Source organism: Diuraphis noxia, unplaced genomic scaffold (genome assembly GCF_037042655.1).
Source record: "Diuraphis noxia isolate RWA-SAM2 unplaced genomic scaffold, SU_Dnox_SAM2 contig0002, whole genome shotgun sequence".
Lineage (NCBI taxonomy): Eukaryota > Metazoa > Arthropoda > Insecta > Hemiptera > Aphididae > Diuraphis > Diuraphis noxia.
The window spans coordinates 55,812,630-55,828,530 of NW_028301712.1; the positions used below are offsets into that span (position 1 = coordinate 55,812,630).

General features: G+C 31.4%; 1 non-coding gene across 1 annotated transcript; it reads left to right on the plus strand.

Annotated features, from left to right (window-relative positions):
• Nucleotides 1-10,587: 10,587 nt before the first annotated feature.
• Nucleotides 10,588-10,710, plus strand: LOC149058695 (U5 spliceosomal RNA). The gene has a single exon (XR_016190655.1). It is a non-coding gene; the product is annotated as a U5 spliceosomal RNA (small nuclear RNA).
• The last annotated feature ends 5,191 nt before the right edge of the window (nt 10,711-15,901 follow it).

The following is a 15,901-nucleotide window of genomic DNA, read 5'->3' on the forward strand; positions in this document are numbered from 1 at the left end:
TGAAAATAGTATTACAATAACAAAAGTATTATTAAAAAACAGTATTACAGTCTGTAATACACGAATACAAGATGCAAGAACTAAGATACTAGTATACTACGCGTAAGGCATAAACAACCATAATTATGACTATCAAACACGGCCATATATATTACTATCTTGAATCGTACTATCAGACCGTTGAGTGATACAATGATACTCATAGGCGTGCGCAGACTTTGACCGCAGGGGGGCCCCTTAAAAAGGTCCGAACTAAAGATTCTTGTGTAATGATAATTGATTAATTAATAAAATAATAACTTAATCACATTTATATTTTATTCATACTATTAGATTAAAAAACTGGCTTCACTTTTTTTTTTGTAAAATCTTAAAATTTCGCTGTCTAGTATAATATACATATCTATACATTTATTAAAGAAAAAGTCAGAGGCCGCAGAGGGGGCCGCGGCCCACCTGCCCCCCCTGTGCGCAAGCCCTTGATGATACTCTATATCATGTGTTGCATATAGTATAGTTTAAACGATGTATATCATAAGTCTTAAATACTAAATATATGATGTAACTGCCGTTAATTTGGATCAATTTTATAAATCGTATACAATACTCGCGTAGGTATGTATTAAAAATTAAAAATATCCTGAAAATGTTCTATTTAATTTCCCCTTAATAGGTAGGAGTATTATAATTATTAATTTAATAACTTTGTTTTTTGTCGTAGGTGTATGCAAAAATATTATAATATTATAATTTTGTTTTTGTTTTTGTGGTGATAAAAGATCTTTTTAATGATGTATATAAGAAACATGATTTAATATTGTGTTTTAATTTTCGACATAATATTTTGTTCTTGTCTCAACTAAACATCTAACGGTATCTGGCGTACCGTGCCGGAAACAAACTTACTATAATATGTTCAGTGCTATCTACAGTTGAAAAATAACATACTTACCTAGTATAAAAAATACGTGTTTCCAAAAACCACATTAGTGATGGTATTTTTTAATTGAATTAAAACCCCACACTTTTAGAGGTAAAAACAGTAACCATGGTCATACTTAAAATTTTGATTATTCTATATAACGAATTTATACATTTTTTTCTCGATGGTACAAAATCTAGTGCATATTTAGTAACTATAAACGAAATTGTATAGTAATAAATACGTTAGTATATCTCATGTAATGAATACGAAATTCAATTAGCCTAATTTTTTTTTATTAAGAACTTTCAGTATTACTATTATAGTTCAACAATTAGTTCAGCAATTGATTGATACAATAGTAAAAATAGCCTATTAATTTACATTATAGTAGATTTTTTAATATTATATTCAGGCATATACATATACATATTATAACGATAATCGATAATCTGTATAATTGAGAATGAATTGCTTGCAAATTATCTACAAAATACTACCAATACAACAAAATTAAAAATATGTTCTAAAATCCATGCATTATTGCTAATTATAACAAAATTGATGATCTATATAGCTATATGGCAAAGGTTGTAGTACATATATAGAATGCCGTATATCACTAGAGTTTAGTGGCATAAAACTAAAACAATATCGAATAAAATATGTTACACTATATTCTTTCACTAGTATATACATACACATTCTTGTGTTAGTGTGTGTGTGTGTGTATCTTGATCACGTCGATGGTTCGAAATCCAAAAACGTTGCAGATGTCTTGGCCTGAAGGGAAGTGGGGCGTTGAGTCACACTTCGTAGTGTGTGATGTTCTTTCGTCTATATAATATGTGTCCCCCTCTGACAGTGCCCTCCGCCCACCAGGGGATGATTGATGATATCGTATTTTCTTTATAAGAAGAGTGAAAAAATATATGTACGCACGCTGGCGCACTGTGCGTTACGACGAGTCGTTGCAAACGACTAAGACCCATCGCGCGCCGTTACAGCTATTATATGTTCAAATATATACAGGGTGATCCATTTAAATAGTTACAGTGACGTTTTTAGGGGGTGGGCCCGGTGGGCATGTGCCCACCCACATTTTTATATAAGTACTAGACTTATATAGAATAAAAATACTAAAACTTATAAATAGATCAAATTTTAGTATGAGGAGGGGGTAAAACCATTCTGAACTAAATTTTTGTGGCCCATCCACAAAAAAAGTTCTGGAAACGTCACTGAATAGTTGCACTAATAATTTCGAAAAGTATTAACTTTTTTTATTTTTATTTTTAAACTTTTAGATTTATGTTTTTCAGTCATATTTTTTTTTGGTGAAACCCCTGTCAACTTTTGATTTTCAAATGGCAGCATATAATAAAAAGATCATGAATTAATAGAACCATTTTTTTTTTTCATGAATGTACGCTTTAACATTTTTATTATTCGTTGATCGGTTCTGTGAGATATGCAGCTCCTCAAAGTATTAGTGAATGAAGAAGTTGTTATATAGTCGGTACCGCTGCAAATATCGTTTTTATAAGTACCTATACGGCTATACATGTCACAAAGGAGATTAAACTTCTCAAATAAATACAAAAGTATGTTGATCTTAAATTTTTAAATATAATTTTTCATGTGGGGGTCACCTCTTTCGCCCTAAAAGGTAGATGACGCAGCGTTGTATAAACTATTTTTTCATTTGTAAAAACCAGGAGCTATAACTGATAAATTCGATATAGCTCGATCTAAGGTAACAATGTCGATAGTTGTTGTACTTTGTTCTTGATTAATTGAAAGTCTTATTACACCTATATGCTAATTTGACCATCAAAGCAGCGTCTTATTGACATTGGCTGTCATCGCATCGGATCCCATCCATTTCGATGATTTAAAGAAGGTGTTGATAATAGATTGAAATAGAAATTAATTTATGATAGCGTACCAGCTATTAATAATAATAAAAATATAACAGTTGCAACTACATATTAGTCTATTTATGTTTACAATTGATTGTACGTATAAGAAAAAAAATATATACCTACTCGTTATCTATCCCACGAACGGCGTAGGTCCGAAGGCGGATTACTTGTTTCGGTTTTATTTAACCACTGGAAATGTCTAGTAATACAGCTATAACTTTTAAGTAAATCCTTGATACATATTAATATATATATATATATATATTAACTTAATTTGTTTGAATTTTAAACATAAAAGTTAAAATTATGCTGACACAGAATGTGTAACCATTATCTTCGTTGTGAGGTGTGCTCGGTGATACTGCTGTGAAACGATAATCAACTTTCATAGTCACAGCGAACGGTGCGAGTAGTAGAAGACGCGATACCGGGTGCACATCATGATGTGTAGAAATGAGCAATGCATTCGATGATCTGATCGAACGGTTGATCCAGGTGTATCAATCGAACTGCGCAAAACGCTATACTGTCGAACAAGAGGTCGAGTGGTTTTTTTCTACCTATTTTTCCGAGGCAAACAGTTAATAAGGGCCGAAGCCCCACGCCCTTAGTCGAAGTTATCCAGACAAACTAACGCTATGTGGAGATATGTGACAGGTTATACGTAATTCGACGTTCGGTAGTAAGACGCTTATCACTCGCTTTCTTCACCGCCGACCGACAGTATGCAGAGCGAAAACCATCATAAGACAGTATCATATAGTGACATGAGTATCAGTTCCACGCGGTACCACTTCAGTCTTCGATCAACGTTTTGTTATTTTTTTTTTTTTTTTTTGTCATCATGTCATCGTCACCGCTGCTGTAGTTGCCGTCACATAAAACACGGACTAACCACTGGTCGGATATCGTCGTTCTCGAAGCCGCGTCATCACGGCACCGTTTTTGATACGTTTGTTTGCCGGAACGGTCATCGATAATGTTTTAAAGTGGTGAGACATGGCCAGTGGCCCACAACGGCACAATATTGATTGTATCAACATATCTATACCAACTGTGTCGTCGCATAAGCGCTGTTGTTTATTGTGTACTATTTAAATATGTCTTGTTCATTGTTTTTTAATGTGTTTTTCATTAATTTAAAATTTTATAATTATTTTATTAAACATTTATTGAAGCGGCCACTCTGAACCACGTACCGGCGGCCGGTGATAGCCCGCTGCAGTCGACAGTTGTGAGTGCACAATTAAAACAAAATTAGCGACGTCGCGACGAAGACGGCTAACCTGTTGCGACGGTGCGGCGCTGCGTAACGCAGTAGCCGTAACCTCGTGACCAATTTAAACGGCGACGACTATGTGGTACAGAAGATGACTTGGAAGACACGGACGAGACTACTAGCTATAGAGTATTGTTATGCTTATTGCAGTTTGCTGGTCACCAAGATCTGGCATGGCGTATTTCCACTAAAAAACCGGTTCCCAGATGTACGCATCATAGCCCTTTTCCGCCAAAAACGAAAAAAGCACCATTCCCTTTTCCGCTAAAATGTATTTTCGTGAAAAGACGTTTCCGCCAAATATTGATTGAGAAGTTCAACATATAAAAAAGTAATATTCATGCGTGATGTATCTACACTAAAATAAGAATATATTCTAATCATTATTTAACTGTAAATCACATTATAACTTTTATATTTTTTAAAGAGTTTAAAATATTAAAAAAATGATTGAGCAAATAATAATTATACCATGGTCAAATAATGTTATATTAAATTAATGTTTTAATAAATTCACATATCCGCATTATATTTAAATATAATGTACATTATAAAAAATGTCTTAAGAATATAAATTATAATACAAGCGGGTAATAATAATACTTTAGTCAAAAAATGTGTATGTATAAATTATAATTGTAAAAAATCCTTTAATTAAAAGAAACAATTTATACCAAAGTGTACCTATTACACTATTACCTAACCAACATAATATTGTTTCTTTTTTTTCGAATTGTATAATAATATGTAAAATATAATGTGTCAAAATATGTTTCAGAATAATTAACGACATATAAAATCGTTGAAATATATCATTTAAATAAAGGACTCATGTGAGTTTAATGAGAATATATCTATATTTGATAAGAATATAGTAGGTATATGTACAAAAAATACCAAATTCACTAATACACACAAAAACGATAGTTTCTGTCTAAAATGTTGGATACAATTAAAATCCAATAATAATTACAGCCACATACATTTTCTATAATATTTAAAATCGACGAGTATGTAATTTTGAACTCAAAAAAATGTTTGTTTAATAAATACCTTAATGTATTATGAAAATTATGTTTATTGTAATCATGTACAATTTTAAGTCCTTAACCACTCCCAACAAATGTTTGTTCTGTGTAATCGTCCTGGTCCCGAAGGATACCATTTCTGATTTAACTCTTCTTAAGACCTTACTGGATTCCTAACCTAACACGAATGAATCGGGATTGAACCAACACGTATACCTTTATGCTAGACGTACAAGCATCGTAAAGCTAATGATAATGATCAAAACAAGACCAAGACTTTCAAAATCTTACTCATTCAGACTTAGTCATGGTATTAGTCTATAATAGGTCTTGCGCAAGAGTCTTGTTATTTTCACAAAATGTATATTATGTATAAAAAAAATACCTGTTTTAGCTGTGCATGTGTGTAGGATTTTTGTTATGAACTCGATAATAGATGAAACTTTAGTCTGATTATATATATATATATATATAATAATTATAATATCTAACTGTTTATCGGAACTCAAGGTATGATATCGTGTAAGCTTTAATAAACTACAAAATGGCACGGTTTTAAAGTAAATATATATATATATGTGTAGATTGTAGGTACTAACTTGCTGGTAGTCAACAATAATCAAATATGGTTATAAACTTATAGTGGGTAATCAGTGTCCTTTTTTCTATAAATGTGACGCACGACCATAAATCGTTACTAAACAATACAACCGACGACGGGGTGATAGCGTAGTAATGTAGTATAAATAACGCCATAATAACGACATAACGTGACAACAGCAAACAACGGTGGATTTTGCGACGTAAAGAGTACGAGGAACGTAGTCGCACTACACGAACAAAATAAGGTAACGGCAGACGAGTCGATTTCCGGTATGCGGTATAGGCGATGGAACAGTAACGCACGACGAACAGTCTACGAAGGTCGACGAAAAATTATGAACCTACTGGGCTCGCGATTAATTTCCGGGACGGTGAATTAGACGCGAGTTGCGGATGGCACGTAGGTAAACAGACGTACAACAAAATAACGTCTAACCCGAAATGGGTCTTTTCGTCCCAGTGCCCGGGACAGGTATCTTGAAGTCCCGTACAAAATAATTACGGCGTACGTTCAAATGGTATTTGGCAATCGCGTGAACAGCGAGCAAACATATAAAATTGTTATGTTCCTAGCGAAGACGGACAGCTTTCGGACAGTGCAATAGTAATGATAATAAACATTTAATCGATAATAATAAACAAAAATAACAAAATATGTTGTCATACGGCATACAGGTAAACAGAAAGTTAGAAACAATGGCTAATTCCTAAAGGCTCAAGGTGCTTCGACACTAATATATTTGCCTCAGGCTGAATATTATGTCGATTAACTAAGAGATGAAGTTACACTACGGAAGTGGAATATATTGATATCTATGTATAATAACTGTATACGATGGCAATATGGCATGACACACTGTTTATAAAATGTATTTATTATTTATGTTCTATTAGCTGCCTCGCCGGGCATTGCTCTTGCTAAATATTATTTTATTTTAATAACTGAAAAAAAATACGCGTGTGATGAACTAAACTTAACTAAATTCCATCGTTTTATCGCTATATTGTTCTCGCGGTAAACTCGTTGGTATGCTTGCCAAAATTATGATAAATCGATTATTAAATAATAATTTGGTTTATTATTGCTTTAATAATATATAATTTAGACATAGGTAGTCGAGCAAAAATAAAAACCAGCTTCATCTTGATAAATTAAGTTAGTTAATTTTTAATTTTAGCACACCACGTCAAGCCACACGAGTATAAATTATAAATTATAATTATTTTATTCAGAAATATTTTCACAATTTTAAAACGTGTTTACATAAACTATTATATTTTCAGGCGACAGACGTAATGTAATTATGAAGATACAGCTAGCCATACAGAACAATATATTATGTGTTAAAACTTTAAAAGTTAATAAAAGGAAATCGGAACTGAGTAAAATCACGTCGAATCCTGCTAGATCATTATAGGAGCTTAATTTAATAATAATAATGATAAACAGAAATATTCTTTTTTTGGAATTGTAGTATTGTACTGTCAATAATTATAGTCATTCGCTAAATTGTAATATCATAATAAGAAATAAGTCATTTTACATTTTGTTCTCGAAAGGTATAAGTATTGAAATCAATACGCTATACATTTTTTTATGTTTTATGTTTTACTTAATCGGACTCCATATAGCATTGATTGACATGCGCGAACGATCCTATTCTCTTTGAATGACGCATATAATTAGATATAGTTTTTATTAAATTATCTTTCTTGGTAACCTTATGGTAGTCTACCTAACCTAACCAAATTGACAAACGTGCAAACAAATAACAACTAGGTATGCGTCTATGCGAATGAACAATATTATTATTTATTAATATGGTATCAAAATCAAACCATCGATGTATAATGATACACAAAAGTTGTTTAATAAAACATAATTTTCTAGAATTCCTGATAAATCTAACCCGTGTCCAGTATCGAGCCGATAATAATGCACAAAATCATTTTCCCAATAATTCTATTTTTAGTTGCAAAGATAACAAGAAATCAAATATTGACATTTATCAAATCGCAACACACATCTATACTGTTAACCGACAACAATAACAAAGTACTAACAGCATTATCATTAAATATTTATATTACTAATATTATATTGTTATGATCCTATTTAAAACATTATGAATTATTATTTATTATAGGTTCTTAATTCTTATATTATTTTATTTAAGTATGGGCCCCATATTAGAAATTGAAACATGGGGCCCCGGTGCATTGAACCGCTCGCACCGCGGTTTCTACGGCACTGATGGTAGAGATTAGTGGCCTTCAATTTTATTTTACAAACAACTGGCAGCGTAAAGTTAATTATATATCTACTAACATTTCATATTTTACTAAAATATTTTAATTTTAAATAAGCGAAGATTTTTAAATTCATGTAAATTATAGGGCATACTTGATTTAAAAAAAATAATATAATTTTGTGGTGACCACTGTAAACTCACTCGGTATGGGTATTATAGACACTGGCATTCTATTGCAGCAGTGTCGTCTTGGCGTACTCGCACTTATTTGGTATCCATGTAGAACGCAAACACCAAGAATGCCAGGTTCACGTCATACCGATGATGTCCAGCGCCTACAGCTCGCCGCCGCCGCACTTGTACAAGTGCACGTATACCACGTTGACCAGAGCCCAGTCACCGGTACCAGGAGTCGGGCCGTGTGGCGTTCCGGTAGACGGCCGCGCACAGGTTACAGCGACACGGGTAGATCGGTGGCGCTTGTCACGGCCAAGCAGATGGCGCCGTCTCGTCGCTATCTGGGCAGAGTCACCACGTTGTGGGACACGTACTCGCCCGACTCGCAGGGCCTTGTCCACTTTGCGTGCGTCCCGCTCATAATAATGTATACGTCAACCGTTGCTACGGCCATAACCAGTATAGTATATAATATATAATATAATACGCGCGAGATAATAATACATAGATGATGTTGAAAACCACAAATGATATTAATCATATTTTACAATATTTAAAAACTAATTTCCCTAAATAATAAACTAGTTAAATCTAACATTTAAGCAATTTTTTGCTTTTGCAAAAATTGTAGCTAACACTCCCTTAAACTATCTAGAATATTTTTGAAGTCATTTCGGAAATATTTTCACCTGAAAATTTGAATACGTGAAATTTGTATTGAAATTGACAGTAACAAGTTTCGCTGTGTGACAGCGTGAAACCGCATAGTTCAAAAAATGATTATCAATTTCAAATTATTTTTGAATTAATACATTGTACTTCGAACACTTGAAAGGCAATACTCTGTTTAAACGGTCAAAATATGCCTACTGTCATAGTGTCATTACTCATAATAGTCATGACTCATAAGTATTACGAAATTATAACTTTACAATGAGATGGTCTCTTAAATCAATGGCAACTTAGTACCTACTCAGACAGTTGAACTATAATATTTTGATACTTACCAAATACCAGTTACCACTCACCAAACACATATCATATACTTGACTAAACATATTGCAATTTTTATGCGTGTAAAAAAATAATTAATCCAAACAAATTGCGGTCTTGAGATTAGTTGTTAATTAATTATTCAATTGATTAAAGTACTAATAAATAATAATAATTAAAATGGTAAAAAACAATTTAGATAACGACATAACTAATTCATATTAATAAATTAGTAGAGAGTAGTAGAGTAACATTGTTCTTTCTATATTTTATCGATAGGTTAATACAAAATATAATTAGACCATACAATAATAATTAATAATACATAAATAATAATATCTAGTTATAAATATAAAATATTATAATCATTATAATCATTTATAGTACTACAGTAGTAAAGGACTTCAACGTGCTTATAACTCAATAACTATATTATAATCTTACATATTTCGTTATTAGTATTATCACTTACTATAATTAGGTATTATTTATTGTTTACGTCTTACACGTAACTTTAATCGTATTGGAGCATTGGACACGGGATTCGAAAGTGTTTATATTTAAATAATAGGCTTTTACAGTTGCTGAGCTGCATAATAATAATTAATGTTTTACAATAATTATTATGAGTATAATCAGGATTTACAATTACTTTTTTCATTAATAGGTGATAGACTAATAACATAAAAAAGTCAAGTGCCAACGCTGTAAAAAAAAAACCATCTTTATAGTGTCGCTGTGTTACGTTATTATAGTGATACATATTTTACTAATTCTTTATTATACTCTTGCAACAACCAAAAATTTGTTTTACTAAAAGTACTATTTTGTTTTTGGTGTTTTTATATCGGTATTATTCTGCTTGTTGGGGGTGCTAAATTCTATATAATTTTACATTCTTATGAAGGTATGCATAATATTATTGGCTTATTGCACATTAGCATTTCCCAACATTTAATACCATTGATACGTAATCATCCCCGCTTTCAATCGATCAGAAAACCGATGATTCAGCCATACAGGAAATCCGAAATTCGTTAAAGAATTGAGTTTCTCATCCGATTTGGTTATTTCGATTGTCCACCACCAGACTATGTATCCGCGCGTGTCGTCGTCCACGACACTTGTGCTCCGACATACAGCCAATAGATGGCGTTTGTGGGCAAAGTCGTTTTTCGACGTCGTTTTGACGCTTTCGCGTGGCGTTTCGGGCACGCCGCGACAAGTGGTTTTCGCAATAGTGTGACTCGGCGATTACAAAAGTTAGCTCTGGTCATGGTCTAGACGCGCACTGGCCCGACAGATTTGCGTCCGTAAAAGAGAAAACGGTGTAATGTGAACATCAGCCCACTACATGGCATCGTGACCAGCCCTATGATATATAGGGAACCGAATACTTAGTCAACGACAACTCCGGTTCCCCTTCAAATCGAAAAAATCTTTCGCCTTTTACTAAAGATTTCCGTGGAGGGGAGCATTCAAAGGAGTCTAGAATGTAATTTTTCAAAATGCCCGACCTTCAGGTTGGGCTCAGACTAAAACAACGACCTTCAATTTAGTAATACATCATCTCGATTTCTCTATCAAAATTTAGAGGTTATGATAAATTTATTGTTCATGACGTACAACGTTCGTGAAATCTGGATATATTATATCTGCCGCTTCCGTCTGCAGTTTCTGCCCGATGAATTTACGTAGTGAGTCAACGTAGGTGACTCTAAGGTGGGAAGAAAGAGGAAGAAGTTAGAACCCACGATGTAGTGAAGAGAATAATTATGAATTACCAATCTGCCGCGATTTTCGCGTCTACATCTATAGATTATAAAAAATATTAGTATTTATAATCAATGACAATACCTATGATATTAATGTTTGTATAATTTGTTGATCACTATTTTGCGAACAATGGTATCATGTAGATAATTAATAAATAATAGAGCAACAGAAGAAAGTTGTCACTACTATGGTGGTAATTAGTATTACTAATAAGTAATAAGTAATAACTATATATAAGGTAGAGGACTTGTAGCTCTAAAAATCTCTAAATATGCAAGCACAAATGCACTTAAAATTTTTTTTAACACGGATGTACATTCCGCAGAACTGACCGAGACTAAAATAAATACTAAAATATTGATTATTGTCATGTCTAGAAACGTTTTATAAATAAATCCTAATAGAATAAAAGCCCGCGTAGTGCGCACAAAGCTGTGGTGGTGATGTATTATAGTGTACGGCGTTAGATCGTTATCGCTTCTACGAAAACTGTGTGCCCGTGCACACTCAAAAACCATATTATTACACGACAAAAATTAAAAATAAATAAATTTTTATCCAGACTTTTTGGACTGTATTGTTTGGAATAAAAATGACACTGTGGAAAAATCGATTTAAGTTAAATATGTCTCAAAAAGTATAAAAGTGTAAAATATGCCTTAAAAATCAAAAAATCGTAAAATATGCATTTATATGCACAATTAAATTTGAAAACTAGCTTTGTGAAAGCGTGAAATGTATTTGCATCATACTCTGCTATTTTTGTGACTGTACAAAACAAATATGCAAATGCTTCAAGTTCTCTGCCCTATAGTAATGATTATAGATTATCAATAATTATGAACTTGTGATAATATTATTACGTGAAGTCGGTTGATTTCATTGTATGACAATAGATGGCGCTGCGTGTTTCGTTTTGTCACGGTCATCATCATAATATTTTGTTTCATCCGCCGTCGCATCATAATGTTGTTTAATATTATTTTATGCTCTTTGCCCTTCAATTTTGCGTAGACGCGTAGTGGATATTTGAGACACTGGTGTTATTAAATTTGAAAGTAAATTACATTTTTATTTTTTTGGTGGAGATTTATTGCACAACTACTGAAGTTATCTGTTGTTAATAATAATATTATCTAATAATTATCCATCATTATAGCTTTATCATTACCTATTTAAACGCATACGTTTTATTCATCGTTCCGAACTGAACACTTCAAACCGCTACGTCGAGGTCAGTGATTTTACAGTATTACATGTTTCGCAAACATTTTGATTTTCAAACAAAATGCGTTTATACCCTGACCTGACCTGACCAGTGTTCGGATTTATACGCGTCATAGGTTCGACGGAAGTAATATTAATAATAATAACAATATTACTTAGGTACCCTAGTGTAAGAGTATATATATGTACCCAGCCGTTTAATGCTGGTCAATTAAAATAAAAAAAAATGTTAAATATTGAGTTATAGACATTGAACGCGAGTCGATCAATAATTTCCGATGATATTATTAATTGCCGGATTACATTGATAGGCGCTAGCACAGTTTCAATTTTCAAACGAATTTTTTGGTCATTAGCTATTAATTAATATTATTTTATTCATCTTGTTAATTAGTTCCAGATTTTAAAGACATAATTGTAGAACCACGAAACACCAAACATTTTTATCTGGATATTTACCAGTCCTTTTAAGTTTTTTTAGCGTTAAAGGACTGCCATATTTATTTTTATTTTTTTTTATTTGAAAGAAATATGGTTTTAACAACTTGGGTTATTAGCTTGTACCATATTTTATTAAACCTATTTAATTTATAAAATAAAATTATATATTGGAAATAACTATTGATAAATGGACTGGATATCATCATAACATAATAAATTAACCGCTTTGCTATACAGTTATTATCGATATCGAATATATACATTCGTGGTATACCACGCCATTATGGAGTAACTCACTGTAATGTATATATTAAATTTGTTCAATTCAATGCATATAAAAAATAATTTTGAACGATGACAGTCTATTGGTCTGTCAGCCTATGTTATGTATGATTTATGAAATATTATAGATATTAAAGTCATTTATTTTATTACAAGTAATACACAGTCACACAGATTATATACAGTTGGTTGAATAATTTTAGCTCAAAACATTGCATTTGAAAATGTAATTGTGTGTCTGAAATCGAATAATATACTTGAAAAAATTCAAGTTCCCTCCAATAATATTTTTAAATACAACAAAATAACTAAAATTATTATACTTCGTTTAAATATCTATCTTCTTTAAATTTCTAGGTACTTAAAATGTCTGTATAAAAATAACTGTGATTATAAATTTTTAGACTTTTTACTTAAAGTATGAACTACTTGGAAACCTTGTTTTCAATTTTAAAACCTTAACTATAAAAATATTATTTATAAAATTATTTAAAAATATTGGAGATTTTGACGAAATTTGTCGAAATATGAACTTCATATGGGTTATAAAAAAAATCATGCTTATGTGTCTTTAAGATTTGTATGTAGGTACTAGGTTGCTACAATTTTATGTATGAGAAATTTATTGCATTCAATTTTAAAATTGTTTAATTTTGAGAAAATGTTTATGTATATTAATAGTTTAAAAAAATCAAAATATTTTGAAAATTTCCTCTTTATACCTACTGAAAATGCTACAAAAAAATTTGATGAACATTTTTAACATTGAAAAATTTTTCCTATTCTTCCTAATTTTTATTTTTGTTTTTACGATCGTTAAAAAAATACTAATAACTGTGATTTTTACTTTTAACTCTCTCCTAACTTAAAAAAAAATGTGTATAAACTAGATCCAATAAGCTACAAAAAACTACCTTCACAATTACTGCAATTGGATGCATTTTCACTGCTTCATAGATGAGAATGACTGACATGACAAAAACACACACACAACATTATTGTAAAATATGATGCAATTATCATTTTGCTCGTATTTAAAACAAATTGAACATAATATAATTTACAGTTTAAAAATGGTCATAACATACTTATAAATAATAATATCAATAAAATCTTCCGAGATCCCTTAGATAATATTCTCACTTTTAAATTTTATTAGAAGTAAATTCACTGTATTTTAGAAATTACAGATTAAAACATATTATTGTGAACGTAAAATTTGTTATCTTGTAAATTTGTATGACAGAAACAACAAATGCCCGTGTCCTCTTAGTAATATATTCCAATACAGAATATTACCTACCTAATTTCTTACTTAAAAAAATGCTGTTTAATTTCTATTTAATTTGACACTATATATTATGTAATAGTTAATTATATTTTATTAATAAGACCGTGACCATGATTCATACTTAAAATAATTATAATTTGTACCTAGTTTAATTATATTTGTTGTTCTATATATTTATATAATTGAGCATATTATACTATTATGTGACCGAAGTTATCGATTGCACATACTATTCCTATAATAATATTATTTAAATGTAAAGTAGAATAGTAGATTTTAAAATGTGACAATTACGGACGTAGATATTTTATAACTCATTATTAATCATTTTTTTTTTTAGTCCTCTAAATCCAGTAGTTAAACATAGTTTATATTAAAAATATTACGTATCTTTTGTGTTTGACATCCTATAACAATTTCTAATGTTAGCATATACCTAATTTTATACTATAGAATATGTATTGTGAAGGTATTGTGTTTTTATAGCATGCCATTCATCATTACTCAGCCGTTTGAGGATTTCGTCAGATTTCCGCCAATTTATCCGTATTTATAGAGTTTTGTCGTAAAGTAATTGACAAGATGTATGAAAATCATTTAAACGTATTCCCCGACAGTGCCTAAATTTTTGTCGGGACTCTTGGTTGAGTATGTTAATAGACAATGGTGCATTGAAGCCTGGATATGCTTGTTTAGGTATTCTTCACACAGCATTATAGCTGTTACTATTTACTACTCAGTTAATAGCGACAACCCGACCTGACCCGACTCGATGTGTTATATAGTTTTACTGAACTTTCTCGCCCTGTAGTTGTATAATTTTCGAATTTGCAATACCCATTGTCACAACTGTTACTGTACCGGACAGTAACAAAGTATGTTGGCCGTGAAATAAAACAAGAAAAAATAAACCGGTAGCCGGCCGAACCTTGAACGTACCCTCCGGTAACAACAACACACATTTTTCTAACGGTCTCGCGTACATTTTGTTTATAATATAATATTTATTGTACAATGCCGACAACCCCTTTTACGAATTTTTTCTACACATATTATCTTCGTGAGTGCTTTTATAATGTCGTGTTATTATTCTTATATAAATGATTACGCGCACGTCGCTCCCTCGCACGCCATGCACATTGTACAATACGCGCATTGTATATATTTATAATACGGTATATTTAATTTACCATATATTACATAGGTAGGTACTAGGTACGCGAACATACATAGTATTCCGCCAATTAAAGCGTCACCGAAAATCAATATGATTTTCCGACATAAATATTAAAAATTAAATCAACAAAATTCGTATAACGCCAACCGTATTGGTTATTTCTCTCCCTCTCACTGTATGTCATTGAAACAGATTTCCTACTTTCTTATTGTAGCTGCTGATGTGTACATACTATATAATAAAGTAAATTTTATTATAATATTCGGTGAGTTTTTTTTTTTGAAAAAATGTTCTACTATACTACTACATTTTCTATAATAATCAATAGTTTTTATTTTTTTAACATTATTGACAGCGTATATATGTGTAGGTATATATCTATAATACTCGTACTCCAGAAATATAGGTACATACGTCGTTAACTAAATTAATTATATATGTATATTATATACAATTACATTAGAATATATTGGATAGGCCGTTGATACTAAAGCAAATATTTTATAAACTCTACGTAAACAATAAACA